Source organism: Chelonia mydas, chromosome 7 (genome assembly GCF_015237465.2).
Source record: "Chelonia mydas isolate rCheMyd1 chromosome 7, rCheMyd1.pri.v2, whole genome shotgun sequence".
Lineage (NCBI taxonomy): Eukaryota > Metazoa > Chordata > Testudines > Cheloniidae > Chelonia > Chelonia mydas.
The window spans coordinates 65829549-65849979 of NC_057853.1; the positions used below are offsets into that span (position 1 = coordinate 65829549).

Sequence of the window (20431 nt, forward strand, 5' to 3'; positions counted from 1 at the left end):
TTGTTCCAGTAATTAATCACTCACAATTTTTTGGTTTTTTTGTTAAACAAGTGCTTTCTTTCTAATTTGAAATTTGTCTGATTTAGCTTCCAGTCAGTGGTTCTTTGCTATCCCTGTCTCCACTAGATTAAAGAGATCTAGTATCTTTTTTCCCTGTGAAGGTACTTATACTCTGTAATACACTTCTACACTGTGAAGGTACTTATACGCCTCTCTGTTTTTTTGATACAGAGCTCAATCTTGTTCAGTTTATCTTAATGGAGGGAATTTTCCCTAGCCTTCAAATGATTTGTTTTTCTTGCCGCGTTCAATTTTTCAACATCCTCTTTAAAATATGGACTCCAGAACTGGATGCAGTATTCCACTATCTGTCTCTCACTACTGTCATATGAAGAGGTAAAAGCACCCTCCTGGTCCTACTCACTACTTCTGTTTATACATCCACAGATTGCATTAGCCCTTTTTGCCACAGTACTCCACTGGAAGGTCATGGGGGAGTTGCTTGTCTATTATGACCCCCTAATCCTTTTTGGTGTCACTGCTTCCCAGGATAAAGTTACCCTTCCTGTAAGTATGAGCTACATTTCTTGTTCCTAGAGGAATAACTTTGCATTTGGCTGCATTAAAACACATTTTGTTTGAAAGGGCCTACCTTACCAAGCGATCACTGTATGACTGCCCTGTCCTCATTATTTATCATTTTCCCAATCTTTGTGTCATCTTCAAATTTTATCAGCAGTGATTATATGTTTACTTCTGAATCCCAAATGTCAAATAGTGTCAGGCCTAGTACTAATCTCTGCTGAATCCACTAGAAACGATTATTCAGTGATGATTCCCCGTTGTCTGCCACTACCTTTTTGTGATTTGTCAGTTAGCCAGTTCTTAATCCTTTTAACGTGGAATCATAGAATCGTAGGACTGCAAGGGACCTCGAGAGGTCATTTTATCCAGTCCCCCGCACTTGTGGCAGGACTAAGTATTATCTCGACCATTCCTGACAGGTGTTTGTCTAATCTGCTCTTAAAAATCTCCAATGATGGAAACTCCACAACCTCCCTAGGCAATTTATTCCAGTGCTTAACCACCCTGGCTGCCATTTAAGCCCATTGTCCTATCCTCAGTGTTTGAAAACAATTTTTCTCCTTGTAACAACCTTTTATATACATGGCAACTGTTCTCATGTCCCCCCCCGTCTTCTCTGCAAAAATTGGATTTGTTTGGTCTGGAGAAATCTTCCCTCACAGGTCATATTTTGTAGACCTTTACTAATGGTTTTTCTTCTCTGGACTTTTTCCCATTTGTCCACATCTTTCCTGAAATGTGGCGCGTAGAACTGGTCACAGTCCTCCAGTTGAGGAAGAAATACTTTTTGTGTCTTGCTTACAACACTCCTGCTAATAGATCCCAGAATGATGTTTGCTTTTTTTGCAACAGTGTTACACTGTTGACTCATATTTAGCTTGTGATCCACTATGATCCTGAGTTCCCTTTCTGCAGTACTCCTTCCTAGGCAGTCATTTCCTATTTTGTATGCAGGCAACTGATGGTTCCTTCCTAAGTAGAGTACTTTGCATTTGTCCTTATTGAATTTCATCCTATTTACTTAGGACCATTTCTCCAATTTGGCCACATTGTTTCAATCCTATCCTCCAAACCCTTCCCAGCTTGGTTTCGTCCGAAAACTTTATAAGTGTAGTCTCTATGCCATTATCTAAATCATCGATGAAGGTAATGAACAGAAATACACCCAGAACTGATTCCTGCAGGTCCCCACCTGACATGCCCTTCCAGTTTGACTGTGAACCACTGATAACTACTCTCTGGGAATGGTTTTCCAATCAGTTATGCCCCCACTTTATAGTAGCTCCATCTAGGTTGTATTTCCCTAGTTTGTTTATGAGGTCATGCAAGATAGTATCAAAAGCCTTACTAAAGTCAAGATATACCACATCACTGTTAGACATCTGTCAAGGTTCCTTCCCCACTCTAAACTCTAGGGTACAGACGTGGGGACCTGCATGAAAGACCCCCTAAGCTTATTCTTACCAGCTTAGGTTAAAGATTTCCTCAAGGTACAAACTTTGCCTTGTCCTTGAACCCTGTGCTGCCACCACCAAGCATGTTAAAGAACAGGGAAAGAGCCCACTTGGAGATGTCTTCCCCCCTCCCCCCCCCCCCCCAAAATATCCCTCCAAGCCCTACACCCCCTTTCCTGGGGAAGGCTTGATAAAAATCCTCACCAATTTGCATAGGTGAACACAGACCCAAACCCATGGAACTTAAGAACAATGAAAAAGCAATCAGGTTCTTAAAAGAAGAATTTTAATGAAAGAAAAAGTAAAAGAATCACCTCTGTAAAATCAGGATGATAAATACCTTGCAGGGTAATCAGATTCAAAACATAGAGAATCCCTCTAGGCAAAACCTTAAGTTACAAAAAGACACAAAAACAGGAATATACGTTTCATTCAGCACAGCTATTTTACCAGCCATTAAACAAAAGAAATCTATCGCATTTCTACCTAGATTACTTACTAACTTAATAGAAGTTCTGAAGAACATTCCTGATCTGTTCCCGGCAAAAGCATCACACAGAGAGACAGACCCTTTGTCCCGCCCCCCCAGCTTTGAAAGTATCTGGTCTGCTCATTGGTCATTTTGGTCAGGTGCCAGCGAGGTTATCTTAGCTTCTTAACCCTTTATAGGTGAAGGGGTTTTGCCTCTGGCCAGGAGGGATTTTATAGTTCTTTATACAGAAAGGTGGTTACCCTTCCCTTTATATTTATGACAACATCTAATCACTTGTAACCCTTTTGGTGAAAACTGAAACAAAAATGCTGTCATAAATATAAAGGGAAGGGTAAACCCCTGTAAAATCCCTCCTGGCCAGAGGAAATCTCCTCTCACCTGTAAAGGGTTAAGAAGCTAAAGGTAACCTCGCTGGCACCTGACCAAAATGACCAATGAGGAGACAAGATACTTTCAAAAGCTGGGAGGAGGGAGAGAAACAAAGTGTATGTGTGTCTGTCTATATTCTGTCTTTGCCGGAGATAGACCAGGAATGAAGCCTTAGAACTTTTAGTAAGTAATCTAGCTAGGTATGCGTTAGATTATGATTTCTTTAAATGGCTGAGAAAAGAATTGTGCTGAATAGAATAACTATTTCTGTCTGTGTATCTTTTTTGTAACTTAAGGTTTTTTGCCTAGAGGGATTCTCTATGTTTTGAATCTAATTACCCTGTAAGGTATCTACCATCCTGACTTTACAGGGGGGATCTTTTTTTTTATTTCTATTTACTTCTATTTCTATTAAAAGTCTTTCTGTAAGAAAACTGAATGCTTTTTCATTGTTCTCAGATCCAAGGGTTTGGGTCTGTGGTCACCTATGCAAATTGGTGAGGCTTTTTATCCAACATTTCCCTGGAAAGGGGGGGTGCAAGTGTTGGGAGGATTGTTCATTGTTCTTAAGATCCAAGGGTCTGGGTCTGTAGTCACCTAGGCAAATTGGTGAGGCTTTTTACCAAACCTTGTCCAAGAAGTGGGGTGCAAGGTTTTGGGAAGTATTTTGGGGGGGAAGACATGTCCAAACAGCTCTTCCCCAGTAACCAGTATTTGTTTGGTGGTGGTAGCGGCCAATCCAAGGACAAAGGGTGGAATATTTTGTACCTTGGGGAAGTTTTGACCTAAGCTGGTAAAGATAAGCTTAGGAGGTTTTTCATGCAGGTCCCCACATCTGTACCCTAGAGTTCAGAGTGGGGGAGGAACCTTGACAAATGCCATTTAGCACTTCTGCCATTTCCTCATTTTCTGTCTGTTTCCCTCCCTCATTGAGAAACGGGGCCTACCCTGTCCTTGGTCTTCCTCTTTCTTCTAATGTATTTGTAGAATGTTTTCTTGTTACCCTTGTATGTCTCGAGCTAGTTTGATCTTGTTTTTTGCCTTGCCCTTTCTAATTTTGTCCCTACATGCTTATGTTTTGTTTTGTTTATATTTATTCTTTGTAATTTGACCTAGTTTCCACTTTTTGTAGGACTCTTTGGAGTTTCACATCATTGAAGATCTCCTGGTCAAGCCACCGTGGTCTCTTGCCATACTTCCTATCATTCCTACACAGGGATAGTTTGCTCTTGTGCTCTTGATAATGTCTCTTTGGGAAAACTGCCAACTCCTTTGAACTGTTTTTCTCCTTAGACTTGCTTCTCATGGGATCTTACCTACGAACTTCCTGAGTTTGCTAAAGTCTGCCTTCTTGAAATCTATGTGCTTTATTGATGTAGTGCTCATTTTTAAATCCATCATGTGGTACTAAGTCAAACACGTTACAAAAGTCTATGCATCTACATGGTTACCTTTATCTGCCAAACTTTTAATCTCAGAGAATGAAATCCGGTTTGACAAGATCTCTTTTTCAAAACCCATATTGACTAACATTGTTCTGTTCCTATCCTTTAATGGAAACGCTGATACATGATTCAACTGATAAAGAATTACTTTGCCTGGAATTGATATCAGGCTAACTAGCAGTTCTCAAACTTCATTGCGCTATGACCCTTTTCTAACAACAAAAATGACTACACGACCTCAGGAGAGGGGGCCAAAGACTGAGCCTACCCCAGCCCTACCACTCTGTACGGGGGGCCCAAAGCCGAAGCCCAAGGACTTCAGCCCTGGGCAGGGGACCTGTAACCTGAGCCCCGAGTCCCAGGGCAGCAGCCCCTGGGCTTTGGATTCGGCCCCGGGTGCTGGGGCTCAGGCTTCAGCCTCGGGCCCAGTAAGTCTAATGCCAGCCCTGGCAACCCCATTAAAACAGGGTCGTGATCCACTTTGGGGTCCCAACCCACTGTTTGAGAACTACTGAACTAGCCTATAATTACCAGGTTATCCCACTTACCCTTTGAGAATATTGGCACAACATTATCCCTCTTCCAGTCTTCTGGCATTTCCCTAGTAATCCAAGATTTATTTTAAAAAAAAAAATCAGTGGACCACTGATCTTCTCAACCAGTTCTTTTAAGAATCTTGGGTGCAAGCTTTTTCGGCTTGCTGAAATTAAAATATTTATCCCTATTTGATATACATCATCTTCTGTTCCTAATGGATGGGAAAGTACTTCATCCGCATACAAGTGCATCATTCTGTTTCTTTCCAAATACAGATGTGATGCTGCACTCCATAATGTTTTATGGAAATATGCTTGAGTATGAATATAATGTAACTGGTATATGCTTTATGCAAAAGGTCTCTGTGAGGTATCATTACAAATCTTATAATCTATTGACTGTGCTCATCCTATTTGTATGTAGGAATTATTCTTGTATCTGAAGCTAGAAATATAAAGTATAACTCTGAAGTCCTATTGTAATTATGCAAAGTGTGCACTGATGGTGGTTTAGAATCTCGATGGCTCCCATTGACTAGGACAATTGGTTGTAAATGGTCTGTTTACTTGCAAACCTTCCTGGGTGAGTGTGGGCCAGCCCTGGAAGAATGGAGGCTGGGGTCTCACAAGACATGGGGCCATGTCACTGGAATCCATCTTAAATCTGGTACTTTTTCATTTAGAAGGAGGGGCGGGACCCAGAGAGACACAAGATTCCTGCCTTGTGCTAAAGCTATAAAAGTGTGGAACAGAACAAAGGGGGCTGCCAGTCATGAGAACACCCCTGCTTTCCACCTAAGATGTTTGCTGGAACAAACAAGAACTGTACCAGGGAAAGGATTGGGCCTAGATTAGGAAGGAGTCTAATCTGTGAAAGGAGCTTATTGGAACATCTCTGAAGGGGAGATTTTACCTGTAAACAGTTTCTTAATGTATTCGGCTTAGACTTGCATATTTTGTTTTATTTTGCTTGATGACTTTGTTCTGTCTGTCATTACTTGCAACCACTTAAATCCTGCTTTTTATACTTAATAAAATCACTTTTGTTTATTAATTAACCCAGAGTAAGTGATTAATATCTGGGGGAGCAAACAGCTGTGCATCTCTCTCAATCAGTGTTATAGAGGGCGGACAATTTATGAGTTTACCCTGTATAAGCTTCATACAGAGTAAAACAGATTTATTTGGGGTTTGGCTCCCATTGGGAACTGGGTGGCCGGATGCTGGAGTCAGGTAACCTGAAGAGCAGTTTTTGGTGAAAGGCTGCAGCTTTGGGGGTATGGCCCAGATCCTGGGTCTGTGTTGCAGCAGGCTAGTGTGTCTGGCTCAACAAGGCAGGGTTCTGGAGTCCCAAGCTGGTAGGGAAAATGGGGTCAGAGGTAACTTCAGCATGGGTGACAGTCCCAAGGGGGTCTGTGACCGAACCCGTCACAACAGAACAAATATCTATTGAACACTTCTCTCTTCTATATTAGTGGTTCTCAGACAGTGGGTCGGGACCACATTTTAATGTGGTCACCAGGGCTGGCAGTTAAGACTTGTTGGCGTCCAGGGCAGAAGCTGAATGCCAAGCCCCACTTCCCGGGCCGAAGCCTTCAGCCCTGGGTGGCAGGGCTCAGGCTGTGGCTTCAGCACTGGGCAGCGGGGCAAAGATAGGGTCAGGCTCCAGTCCCCACTCCTGGGGTCGTGTAGTACTTTTTGTTGTCAGAATGTTGCAATGAAGTTTGAGAACTGCTGTTCTACATAGTTAACAGTTTTACTATCTTTATCTAGTAAGAGGCCTATATCATTGCTAAGATTTCTTTTGTACCTAATATATATAAACTTCTTCTTTCTTGTGCTCAGCCCTCCTAGCCATGGATATTTCCCCCCCACATATCTTCAGCTTCCCTTATCAATTTTCTGTGCTTCATAATTTCTAATTTATATTGATTACTATCGATTTCCACTTTCCCTCATTTATTTATATTGCTTCTTTATTTCTAAATTGTTACTTTCACTATGCCACTGAATCAGCATGGGCTTTTTGCCAAAGAGCTCTTTCATGATTGTGGAATCATGGTTTTTTTTGGCAACCTAATGAACTCCCAATTTTTATTCACACTTTTGGTCTACATTTTTATTCCCAGTCAATTTCACTCATAATTTTTCCCGGCTTTGAGATATTAGTCCTTTTGGAAGCACCAAGTATATGTAATACTGATGGACGCAGTCCTCTGTTTGCCCAGACTGAATGTAATCAGGTCATGATCACTTGTCCCTAGACAACTATCACCTTCCAGTCCATGATTAGTTCATCTTCATGTGTGATAATGAGGTTCAAAATAGTTACCATGGGCTGGGCTCAATGCCATTTATGTAAGAAACTTTCGGTAATTTTTAGAAACTCTAATGAATTACAACTGGATGCATGAGACCTCCAGGGTATGTCTCCGATAATGAAATCCCCTATAATACACTACAGTATTTCTTTCCACACAGACCCGTGTTCAAGGGGTAACTCATTCTGTTCCACGGTTTGAGTCAGGGGTCTGGAACAGACTTCTAGGCCCCTTCTGGCTTAGTTCAGTAGCACTTTGATCCCTATTCATGGATGGTGCTGTGGTTGAGTTATTAATAATTTTAAAACAGGTAATGGTGTCATTAATAAAAAATGCCAATTACTAAGGAATGTATATTTCAGTTGAGAAGCTCAGTGCTTAACAAATATTCATTACTCTGTCAAGGCCTCCTTGTGGTATGAATAGATGTGGCAAGATTAGTTCAGCTCTGCACGTGTAAATTATTGGAAAACAAAGGGATGATTACGTAAATTCAAAGAAAAATATGATCTGTTCCAGGTGATTAATGCAGTCATCATGTTCTGATTTTTATCTACAAACTTAGCCTTACATAGGAAATTAGCATGGTAGAAGATAAAACACTGGTGCCAAAACTTTCAAACAGCTACCTAAATTTACGCACCTAAATAAAAGTTGCTTTATTTTCAGATGTTCAGAGTACCAACAAGCAGCTTAATTGTTTACAGTTAAACTGGTGCAGATTCCTGTGTATATGCTCTGATTTTCATTTAGCTTAAACTTGTTCCCAGTGGATTTAAACTGAAACAAGACTGTCCATACCCCAGATTCACCACATTAGTTTAATTTCACACCTTAGGATAAACCAGTGTAACTTTCTTGTGTGGCCGAGCCCTTTCTGGTAGATCTATTATGTGCTTAGAGGATATCAGTCACTGAAGCTGTTGCGGAGCTTTAAATAAAAGTAATTTTGGATATTTAAATGGTTGTTACCGTAATAAAGCACCCCAATATGCAACATGGATATTAATTTAAATTGTGAGATTTAAAACCCTACCTCATGCATTTGTCCAAATGCACGTAGAAGGTAAAATCCCTAATTGAAAAGCATATTGGGTGTGGTGATATGGTGAGAATTAAAGATATACCTGAGGATCTCAAAGCATTTTACAGACAATGAATAGAGGGGTCTCAATTCTCCTCTCAGGTAGATAACTAGTATTGCACCTATTTTACAAATAGGGAAAGGGAGAGGGAAGCTTAGGGACAGAAACTTTAAACTTGGGTGTGCAACGTTTAAGTACTAAATCAATATTTAGGCCCAGTTCAGGATAGCATTTAAGCATGTGTTTTAAGTCCCTTTGTATTCGGGACAGCTATGGGAGTCACGCATGTCCTTAAGTTTTGCCCTGGATAGGCATGCGGTCCTGAATTGGGTCTCAAGTACCTGAAAAATACCTTGATCCCCAAAACACTTAAGCAGGTGCTTAACTTTAAGCACATGTGTAGTCTCATAGAAGTTAATTAGCCTTCTCACCTAAATTAGGCATGTGACAACTTGCAAGAGTAGAGCTGAAGTGTGATATATTTTTCAAGGGAGCTACAGCTCCCAACACTGTGGCTTGTGCAATGTCATACAGGAATCCTGCGGCAGAACTGGGAACAGAGTGGAATACTAAATACTCCACAAAATAACAGGAGCGCAATTACTTTGGATTTAGTGACTAGTTCAGATATGGTAATTTTTTTCATGTATTTAGATTTTAGTAGTCAAGTTAAAATTTTGAGTCTTGGCTTGGAATTTTCTTCACAATTGTATCATTGTAAAGATGGGGATTTGAGCTGGGGTTTTAATTCTGCTGTAGATGTAGTATGTTCTATGGCTGTGGTGCATTTGATAGTCTTGCAATGCTGTGTTCAACTTGCTGATTGTTATACAATGATGCATTTTTATTTATGAACTGATTGTGGGCTGGTACAATATTGCTTTAGCAGAAGACTAAAATTATCTAAAATATCTTGTATAGAACTTGTATCTTAATGATCAGTTTCATAAATATAAACTGATTTTCCCTCCTACTTTTTATTGAGCTGTCCCATAGCACATTTCATATAACTCTTTCAAGAGGTGATGCTTACTACCCAAGGCCTTTGCAATGAGCTCCCATTAATGCCTTATGATCCTAAATCTATAGGCTTTGCCAGCAAAGGGAGGTTTTATTTAGTCTTATTGTACCACTAGGTGGCACCAAAGGATTGTCCCTTGCTCAGTTGACAGCTGCTTAGAGCAAGTCCCAATGAAATGCATTTTCATTAACATTCAGAGCAGACACCCTGAAGTCACAGTATACAGCTTTTATTAAATGCATCTGAATTCTAAGTAAAATTCTAATACTCTTTCTATGTAATGCTCTTAGTTCTCCTTCAGTTACATTGCATTCATCTCATCCCACTGGTATAGTCTTCGGAGGTACTAAAAGTGTCTGCATTTTGATTTGCATGACTTGCTAAGAAGAGGTGTAGATTAGTTTAGTGTTTTGGCATTGCGGGGGTCAGACAGTGTTATTAATCTAATAAAATTTTACTAAGTGGAATTGCACCACTACATTATCATAATCTAACGTAAAGATGATATGGGAGATGTTATAACAGTGCAAATACATGTGCTAAGAGTCTTTTTGATTTGACTCATCTTCTAAAAGCCTTGAGCAATTCTAATTTTCCTTGTTCAAAAAGGATGAGAGTGCTTCTAAAAGACATTGTAGATAGTTTTGTTAATAAACTGTGCTAAGAAAGGTTCTCCATGCTCTTAAGGACAGAAGTTTATACCTTGATATTTATGGTGAGGATTTTCACACTGAAAGAATATTTTATTATGCCCTCTGTAGCCAACGCTGAATTCTTCTGGCATGAGATATGAACGCAACAAAAGAATACAAGGGGCAGTGTTATTTGTTAATGTGGATGTAATTCCAAATGCAATACACGTGTGTTAAACATCCTTTAAGGATTCTATTTTTTTAGTATGCATCCGATGAAGTGAGCTGTAGCTCACGAAAGCTTCTGCTCAAATAAATTTGTTAGTCTTTAAGGTGCCACAAGTACTCCTTTTCTTTTTGCGGATACAGACTTACACGGCTGCTACTCTGAAACCTTTTTTTTTTTAGTATTACCAAATATTTTCCGCTAAAATAAGATCAGATTTTAAAGTTGTTCCAGCTGTTCAGCAAGCCTTTTTGTTTAGCCTTGTGATGTAATTTTTTGTTCCTGACCCACAGCTGATGAAAATTGATTTTACTGTTGCGACACTGAGCATCTGTCCTCTTGTTTGGAAAAATTAAAATACTTGGAGAAGAGGCACCCACAACGCAAATATTGTTCTCTCATGATCCTGTTGGATTTCAGCAGGTGGCAGAACTTCAGTATTTAAGGACTTTCAGCAAAGTGTATTTATACAAATTTGCAATGATCACTTTATTTGATTTTAAAAGAGAACCCACTTTGCTCAGTTCCACATTATGAAAATTCCCAGTGTAAGAAGCACTTCTCCGCAGATTAAAACTAGATGGGTTCAGACTGGAGCCTCAAATCTGCAACCCTTTGAATCTTGAAAGAGTTGAAGTTGAAATCGCCAGATCTCAATCCACCTGTTCGGAGTTTGATCCAAAACAAGAAAGAGCCTAATTCCCAGTTCCAGTTCAAGGAAGGCACCATGTCAATACTGGTGAAAATCTCATAAATTCACCTTTCATGATGGCAGGAGTCTTATGAGATCAATTGATCTCAGAAGATTTATGCAACTTTGGGCCAAAATCTTTAGAAGATCCCACAGCATTTTGGCACTGTCAAATCCAAACCGGAACCCAGCTGAAAATCTTAAAATGTCCTAGTGAAAACCACCTCTTCAGCCTTCTCTAATTTTAAACTGACGTTTCTGAGAATACCCTCCATTTTCTAGTACACTCTTACTGTGAGATAGTATACTAAGGGTGTCCTGATATTATGCTGTCATTAAGTCCTCTGGAAAAGACTGCACAAGATTCTTCTACAACATGAGGTCCATTTCATGCTCCCCTCCCCCTTTACCAATAGCTGTAGAGCCAATCAGCAGGAGCAGAATAAATCAGATGCACTGACAGCAGCATAAACATTGCTCATGTAACCACCTCCTGTGTGGATCAACAGTGAGAATTGGACATGGGTCCTCTGGATCAAAAGCATGAGTGTCTAGTGTTTGAGCTAAAGGACCCACCAGGTACATTAGTTCAGAGGCAGTAACAGACTCTCAAACCTTACTATTTGGTCTAACCACTAGACAGACACCCATCCGGCTGTTAACGTGGGTTTCTCTCTCGTGCCACAGGAACAAGTGGACAGCTGGATTAGAAGGGGAGCGCCAAGGTATGACTGGAAAGAGGGAAGGCCATCGGGGTGAGGGAGGGCATGGGGGGGGAGAGAGAAGTAACATAGCTACACTCACCTCAGGCACCAATTACCATGAGCCAGCATACAGTCCTTTTTTTGTTAGGGCTGAGAGCTCCCTTCGGGGTAGCCGTTCCACATATTCGTTACCTGACCAAACCTCAGCTCCAGACACCCAAGTGCTTAAGAGCAGCTATGTTAGGCTTTCATGCTCTGCACCTGTTCTGTCAAATCCCTCATTCTTGAAGGATTTCTTCTTTTTGTCTCTTCTGTAAGTCTCCTGCAGACCAAAGGCCAGGACAACCTCCCACACCAGAGTCATGCTACCCCTCTCCAATGCAGTTAGTATAGCCTCAGCATATCAGGAGAACTCTTTTCAGGGGAGGGACCCTGTTTTATATAGTGCCATGGATACAACCAGAGAGCTTAACAAAAAGCAATTACAACAGTGATGCTATTCAGTTGATGTATAGGGGAGGTACAGTCTAGCAGCTCCTACCTCCAGGAACATGGAGAAGAGTAAAGGCAGAGAGGTTTCTCAGCCAACTGAAAAAAAAAAGTATTGACTGGAAATGTGGTATTCAAACTGGTTACTCCCTTTTCTGACATGCCCCCCAAATGGGGCTTTACCTCACGCCCAACTCCTAGAGAAAGGGGCACTCCCACCTTCATGTCTTAGTGGTGTTCAGTATGCTCTTATTGTACAAGATGTCTCCTCCCCATATTGCCTCATGATGCCACCAACAGTGGGAGGTGGCAGAGACGCAGGCCTGGATGACTGCAATGCTTTGCGGATGGAGAAGGTCCAGCATGATGGAAAAAACAGAAGGTGGTATGGGGAGTGGCAGCAAGAAGGTAAGTGGATTGACCACAACTCTGGCAAAAACAAAAAAACAGCCTCTAGGAAGGAGAATCTACTGGAAGAAATGTGATTTAGGAGTAAGGGGCTAAAGATGAGCCTCTGGAATTTGGCAGGGTCGGGGAGGGCCCAGGAGAGCCTAACTGGGAGTGATCTTTAGTCTTTGGGTGGGGCAGAGGCTTTGGAGAAGCATCAGGTGTGATTAGAAAGCTTATTGTGGACATTGTAAAGAACAGGAAATGGGGGATTGGAAATTCTCTGTCACAGCTGATGTGGGTGAAAGGGGTAGGATGAGGTCATATCACATGACCGGGTGGAAAAGGACTGCGTGGGGCCTGATTTTAGAGTGTTGTTAGTAGCTAATGTATCTGGGCTGAAGCAGGAGAGCTCCTGCGCCATTCTTGATATTGGAAACAAAATGGTTTTTGTGTCTTGGACCTGATTTCAGGGGCATTACTTCAGGGATGAATCTGCTCCCACATTATTGTTTGATTGAAAGAAAACTCAAGCAGCTGATCATGGAGGCTTTAGCTCAAACTGACTGAAGCAAAGCTGACTTGTTATCAGTGCTCCTGGTCAGTCAATAAGGCTCTAGGAAAAGTCCCAGGTCTCAACTGTTTGTTTTGAAAGTGCAACACATCCAAGATGATAAACTGAATGTAGACAAAATTAACTGCATCCCATCCCTCAGCATAATCCATTCAAGAGGTAGTACTTCCTCTCCACTAGCAATGTGCAATGCATTTTGTTTTACTCACACAAGCCGAGCTGCACTGTGTAGCCTTTTTGGGGATTACAAATAGATGCACAGTTTGTAGTGTGCAAAGGAGTGGTTAAAGTAGAAATCACATCACAATCTGAACTGTAGCATGTGCTGTGATTGTGTTAATGTGTGTGCCTTTAAGCCCCACACTTGCATAATGCTAGGCTTTCAGTCCGAGATTCAGGCTCTTGTAGAGGTCTCTCCATCCTGTCTCTCAAAATCTCAGGAGTCTTGGTGCTACAGCTGTGAAAGTGACATTGAACAGAGCAGAGGAGGGATAGACAAACAAATCCTGTTAAGGCGGAATACCAAGGAGACAGTTCTGAGCTCTGAGACGTAGGTCCACACTCACCCTAAAGTGGGGGAATAGGTTATTGAGATTTGATATAACTTACATCAAACAGAATCTTTTGGGGAAAAGGTGCAAGAAACATCTAGGAGGAAAATCTCTGGCTTTTCAATTTCTGTGTGTGTGTGCGCGCACGCGTGTAAATACACAAGGTATGCCCCTATGCACATATACACTCATTAGGGGGGTCAGTCTAAAACACACCAGCAGCCTGAGGATTGAGGTGTGCAGTTCTAGAGGTAGCAAAGCTGAAGTGTAGCTATGCATTAGGATTTCAGTACCTTGTTGTCCAAAGTGCATTGAAAACAGCGCTCTTTTGGCCCCCTGTTGCCAGTTCTTCCTTGTTGAATAGGTGAATACTAGGCTCAGTTACTATCCTTAGTAGAAAACTATTTTACATACTGTATATGCTCTGCTTAAACCAGCTTTTTGGTTGAAAATATACACCTGTTTTCAAAGAGCTGGCTTATATGCAAGTCAATCTCTGCTCAGGTATCCAGTCCTCACTGGAGAGGGAGACCACCACCACTTCCAAGGAGATACCTGTCCCAAGCAGGATGCCCAACCCTCAGGGGAATGAACAGGAACCGCCTGATTCCTATAGGAGCACTCAACCTAATGATTCAGCACCAGCCCCCATTCCCCTTTTGTTCAGAATGGTAGATGAAAACAGATAAGTTCCCTTGGATACAATGACTTGAACAAGAAGAGACTGTGTGACAGGTTTAAATCGGTCCACCCAGCCTCTAGGGGGTGATGGAGAGCTACTATCCCACTGGCAGGCCTTAGTCACACCTTTCAGGCACTGGGGAATTAGCGGCGAAGGTGTGCTGGCTAGAGTCTGCAGCGCGCCCTTCAGACAGGGGGAGCGCCAGCATGGGTCTGCAGCGCTCGGAATTCTGCTACCTAAGGCGGGTTGGCCGGGGTAGGGGAACGCAGGCCCGCCCAACTCCACTGCGTTCCAGCCCAGGGCCCTGACAGTGGCGGGAGGAGAGGGTCCCGCCGCTGGGTCAGCGGAGAACCATCCGCGCCCCACTGACCAAATATACCCGCCACACGGTGCAGTTCTGCCCCTGGGCTACTTCCTACCCGGTCCCTCCAGCTCATCTGGGTATTCAGCTGCTGGCAGCTCCAGCTCCCGCTCCATGTCGGGCTCGTGCTGGCCCTGGCTACAGCCTGGCCCCTCCAGATACTCGGCAGCTGGCAGTCCTGGTTGCCTCAGTCCTTCCCCCAGGTCAGGTTCCTCCTGGGTCAGCAGCATGGTCTGAAGGGAGCAGCCTGTGTCTCCCTCCCTCACTGGGCAAAGGGCCCCGCCCTTTGTACTTCCTGTCCCACCCCTCCCCTTCTGGGGATTGGTGTAAGCTTGGTCTGGCCCCGCCCTCAGGCTGAGGGGGTGGCTCTTTACCCTCTTGCTCCCGACAGACTGGTAATGATGTTTACATGTAGCATATCGTTTAGCTACTAGAGGTCCCTGGGAGCTGTGCAGCGTGCTGGGCATGACATGCTCCCTGGCAAATCAAGTAAATGAAGCTGGAACTTGAGCTGTGTGGAAGCCTTGATGTCAGTGAACAAAGTTAAGCAAGCATGTTAGTCTTTGTATCATAGGGGACTATATCTTGGATTTCTTGCTATATACTTGCCATGTAGGCTCAATCTACATTTACATATAGCTGTTCATAATTGATAACAGACATGTCATGGAATCTTCCTCACTTCTGTGAAGTATTATGGATTTGAGAGAGAGCAGATAAGAGACAAAAGCAATAAGCCTGGAGCTAGCTATTAAAGCTAGCATTGGTTACCAGCAGAAAATAAATCCAAGTGCATTGACCTAGATGGTTCTGTGTTGTTTATTTTGAAGACTGATTCCATTATTAAGGACCACAACAGGATGTGAGGCTATATATTTAGCTTGCACTTACTCATTCCCTTGTTTAAAAAGCTCCAGATTTGTTCATTTGTATCCAATCTTAACACCTAAAACTGAAATTTCCTGTTACGTCGGGGGAGGGAGGGGAGACAGGACAAGCCAAGAGCAGCTGTTCAGCTCATTCTAGCGCTCAAGTGTCATTGTTTTCAACACACTTGAGACACAGGAGTTTGAATATCCAGCTATTTTCACCCACCTGGACCAAAAATATGTGGCTGGGAAAAATGGGTGTGTGTCTTTGAGAAGAGGTCACTGAGAAACTGCAATGTGTGGAGATAGAGGTTGAGGGAAAAACCCCTGTCACAATTCTCATTTTCACTTACCTCTTACTTAAAACGTATCCAGCAGGGTGGGCAGAAGGACACAACAGCGGCTAAAATTACCAAGCGGAAATCATTTTTAGCAGGCGCAAGTGTTTTGTGGTGTTCCTGCTCTCTCTATCCACCTCTGCCTCATCCCCTACTCACTGCAGTATCCTCCAGAGAAGCTGTAGAGTCACTGGTGTCTCTCTAATAACAGCCACTGGAAGAGCCAGACGTAATCTGTTTGTGATGTGTGTCAGCTGGAACATGAGCCTCCAGTGGGACCTCAGCCCATAGGAGGGGCTCTGGACAAGGCCTAGCATGGACCTCAGAGGAGTCACTAATCCAGCCCCACCACTGGCACAGCTGATGTGAGGGGGTCCTTTGAGAGATGGAGGAGTGCGATGAGGAGGCAGCTGCTAATGTTTAGGGTTTTCTGGAGTAATAAATTGTACATTTGTGCTAACCAGCACAGGGTCCAAATGCGGCAGTGTCTTGGATATTTTTTTTCTGCCAAAAGTCAGTATGTGGTTAGGGTTTTATTTTTTTGGAAGCGATGTTGCTGTTAGATTGATGATTGCTAAGGCCAAATAAAGTGCAGAGTCCTCTAAAAGAGCTGTGTAACTCTGTACGTTAAGAGTCACGGGATGCCAGCACATAACCACGCTGCTGCAGACTGTCACAGGACAGGGCCATACTGCCAAACTCTCAGAAAGCTTTCAGTGCTTCCTTTTTGTATTACCAATGTTCTTGTTCAAACTGCATGAGTGAAATATTTTCTGATCTGTTTTTCCTGAGCACGTCAAGGGCTGTGCAGCCACACTTGGATGGTTATGTGTGTTAGCTGGGTGGGGGAGGGCTGGCTATAAAGAGGTGAAGAAGATGTAACTTGGATCCAGCATTCAAGTTACACCCAACGCTCACAGTTACACCCTATATTCCACACCCTAAGTGTGAAATGAAATGATATTATGCATGTCTTCACCCACTGTTGACTCCCTTGTGTTCGCGAACACTAAACACATGTTCAATGCTGTAAAAACAATGCATATTGTTACATCATGCACACAACGGTGTGTGCATTTATTACTCTTTATGATCATGCAGTCCGTTTCAGTTATTATTTAAATTACAGTAGCACCTAGAGACCCTCATTGGAACCGGGGCGCCAGTATACTGGGCTCTGTCTTTATGCATAGTGAGAGATAGCCCCCTATCCCAAAGAGCTTACAATCTAAGTAGACAACGAGTGGGAGAATGGAGGTCTTATTATCCCCATTTCATAGATGGGGAAATTAGACACAGAGAGGTTAAAGGTTTTGTCCAAGGTCACACAGAAAGCCAGTGGCAGAGCTCAGAATTAAACCCAGATCTCACTGAGATCAAACCCAGTGTCTTAACAGCAAGACCATCCTTGTCTTTCTGGAGTCCTTAAATTATGTACATTAAAGCTTGAGTTGGCACCAAGACCCACACATTATTCCATTTTTGGTAACAGGCATTATCTACTTGGTGCACCTGAATGAACAGCTAATTGTAGCTTAAGTTATACAGGAATTGCCACCACTAAATTACAGCCGCCTCTGTGGTGGAACATGGCAGCCATTTATGAACTAATCTTTTGATTCTATGACCACTGAAGTCAATGAAATGCTTCCATTCACTTCAGCAGACATTGGATTGAGTCCTACAGTACAGAGCAATAAAACATAATGGTATTGTATAGGAACTGTAATGTATATCCAAAGCAGTACAGTATTTCAAATAGTTGGTTATAACTTAGATTGGAATTTGATCCAGGCACTGATGCTAACAGCCCATCCGTGAAAAAAGTCATGGGATCATTAATGGCAACAATTCTTCCACAATAGTTGTTTTGAATTCTCTTCAGTATCCCATTACAAGGAGGAATGAAAAAGTACCCAGCAGATTTCTCTGTGGCTAACCCAAAAGCCCACTGTTATTTCTCTCTCTTTCTCACGCCAACACACACCGTTTCTCTCTCATATGGGAAGAAGAAGATAAAACATTTTTAAAAATCTGGACAATAATGGCTCAGATCATTGTCAGGGGCCAATGAGTGCACAGACCAAATCAGGAAGGGGACAGCAAAAATCTTGATCCTGGGCTGGTTATGGGCTGGGCCAGTCCTCTGAGGGAGGAGACCAAGCAGGCAGCCTGAGGGTAGCTCTAACTTGCACCACTTGCCAATAGTCCCAGTAGGTGGATATGGAAGCCAATAATCACTGGAGTGCAGGAAAGCCCATGCTCTCTACACTGGCTGCAGGGAGGTGAAATGTGGTAGACACTGCTACCCCAGTTTTATACGCCAAGAGGATCCTCCAGCACTGGGATCGTTCTCTGAGAGCTGGCTTTTGGGGGTCTCTACACTAACAGGGCACCAGAAGCTAGCCACATCACAGCTCTGTATCTGGCCTTAGATACATGCCCGGCCTAGCCTTGAGAAGGAAGGGCAATGGAGAGTTTCAGGAACTGTGTTATTTAAAGCTTGGATGTACTCTAATGCCATCTCTCTCTCTATTAAGCCTCTCATCTATTCAACATCATTTTCACAGCTGCAGTGCCAAAAGCTCTGAGAGTTTGGAGACAGGCCTAAGGAATCCCCAGGAGGCCTGAGTCCAAGGCCAAAGACTCCGGGCTAGGCAGGTGTGGTTCCCTGTCATCTCACAATGGAAGGTGTAGTAGACCGTAGCTATTCCTGTCTTTCCTTTGCAGGCAGTTACATGTACTGGTCAGCAAGGGCAGCACATCATGATGGGAGAAGACACCCACCTGTTTGGCAAAAATCCTTGCCCTCAGCTGCTAGTGTACAGAATGTTCCCATTGCAGCTTGATTAGCCAGGAACAGATGCAGCTTCACAGTTAGATATAGGACAAGTCAATTAAAAGCAATGGTTTGGTTTTTTTTAAGTAAACATGCAATTAATTGTGGTGACTTCAAATCCACTTGACTCAGTGAAACTTCCAGTTGAATCTTAATGAGAGTCTTTTGTTTTAAAGTAAATTCCTTACTTTCACAAAGACAAAGGGCAGTACAGATTCTTGGACTTCCTGTGATTCACTGTCCTCAGGTCAACGCTACCATTATTAGTTCATTTAAATTTTTTAAAGCAAATCTAGTGCACCTGGAAGCTGTTGGATTGACAATGCTGGAAACCGAAATCCTCTGTTTAACCATAGCACAGGATCTTCATGGGTAACAAATTACTGAGCAAGCTTCCTCCCAGAACGTCACCCTTTAATTCAGAAGGCCTGCTGCTAGGAGGGAAAGGGGTGGGGTTCAGCATCTGAGCTCCTTCAGACCTTGGCACCTCAATGGTGTTTGCCAATAAGGGTGCCAGCTGTGGTGGCAGGTGTGTGCTATGCACGTGGGTCCACTAGGAATAGGACAGAGACAACCAATCCGTGCCACCTATGTCATTGAAGTATCTTTGGACAGGGGACTTAGACGTGAATGTCTCTGTAGCTTAGGACCATCTTTCAATCAGAGTCCCACCAGCGCTAATATGGGGCTAAATCTTCACTTGGTGTAAATCTACATGGCTCAATGGAGGTCATTGTTCCAAGTCACTGAAGTCAATGGAGCTGCACTGATTTATACCATCTGAGGAACTGGCCCTATAATGCAAGGCCTCTTCCTGCACCCATTTCACTCAGTGGCAAATATCCTATTGACTTCAGTGGGAGCAGAAAAGCAGGCTGTCTTGTCTTATACAAAGCAGAGACATAACTTTTGGACTATTTACCTTTTATTTTGAAGTGGATGTTTCTACCAATAGTTCATTGGAATGAACTGAGTCATATTGGGTCAAGACATAGCAGTTCATTTTCCAGTTGTATTAATTCTGTTTCATTTCCAAGTATTGTGTCATCATGATGCTTCTAAGCTTTGGAAAATAGTATTCATGCACACATATGCAGCAGGACATAATGAAAGAAAACAAGATGTTTCCTTTAAATGGAATGAAGACCTCATTTCTGGCATAAATTGGGGGATTATGTTTTGTTTTATTATGGATGCGTGAAAATTGATTTGGAACTGGTGTGAAGATATTTTTGATTTTGATTGGGATTTAGCCTAACATTGATTAAAGGAAAGTGCACACTATTTTTAACTTGCTCTCCAAGTCTTATTTCCCCACACCATTCTGGCTTCAGAATGATTGGAAGAAAATATTTTATACCCTTATAATGACATGAAAGAATTTGGTAAAAAATGTACACCGCCCCCACCCCATCTATTATAGATACTGTGTATATTTCTGATGTCACTTATTTGAACTTAATGTAATACAGTAAACATGGGGCCCTAACTGGAACCCTAGAGCTAAATATCTTTTGGTCTGCGGGTGTTTAAATATTCAAATCCAAATCCCAAAATTTGTAGCTAGCTCCTATTTCTATAATGGGTGAACCAAAGACCAGATCTGAACAGACTCGAATTTCGGGGGTTTCAAAATTTGGTTCTCAATTTTGCAGCCCAGTCATCCATGTAAAATTTTAATCTAGGCCAATTACATCTTCTCGTTGCTGCTCACTTACACCAGCCTCTGAATGACTCAGAAGAATAGGGGTCACAGGATGCATTCCATCAATCTAATCA

At 42.5% G+C, this 20431-nt stretch overlaps 1 long non-coding RNA gene across 1 annotated transcript in view; it reads left to right on the forward strand.

Annotated features, from left to right (window-relative positions):
- The first annotated feature begins 8608 nt into the window (after nt 1–8608).
- LOC122466567 overlaps nt 8609–20431 on the forward strand; it is a 35960-nt gene continuing 24137 nt past the window's right edge. The window contains exon 1 of the long non-coding RNA XR_006292196.1: nt 8609–8920. This is a non-coding gene — a long non-coding RNA (uncharacterized LOC122466567). The remainder of the gene's footprint in view (nt 8921–20431) is intronic.